Here is a 283-nt window from a genome sequence, read left to right on the forward strand (position 1 = left end):
AATGTTTAGTTGACTTATAAATAGTACATACAAAAAGAAGAAAAAAAACTTCAATGTCATGATAAGGCTTGCAGAATAAAAATATTTGTTGAATACAAAAAAGAAGAAAAAAACTTCAATGACATGATAAGGTATAATAAAAAGAATTTGTTGAATACAAAAAAGAAGAAAAAAACTTCAATGACATGATAAGGCTTGCAGAATAAAAAGAATTTGTTGAATACAAAAAAGAAGAAAAAAAACTTACAATGTCATGATAAGGTATAATAAGAATTTGTTGAAT

This window comes from Branchiostoma belcheri, unplaced genomic scaffold (genome assembly GCF_001625305.1).
Source record: "Branchiostoma belcheri isolate BF01 breed outbred unplaced genomic scaffold, Haploidv18h27 scaffold695, whole genome shotgun sequence".
In the NCBI taxonomy this organism is placed as follows: domain Eukaryota; kingdom Metazoa; phylum Chordata; class Leptocardii; order Amphioxiformes; family Branchiostomatidae; genus Branchiostoma; species Branchiostoma belcheri.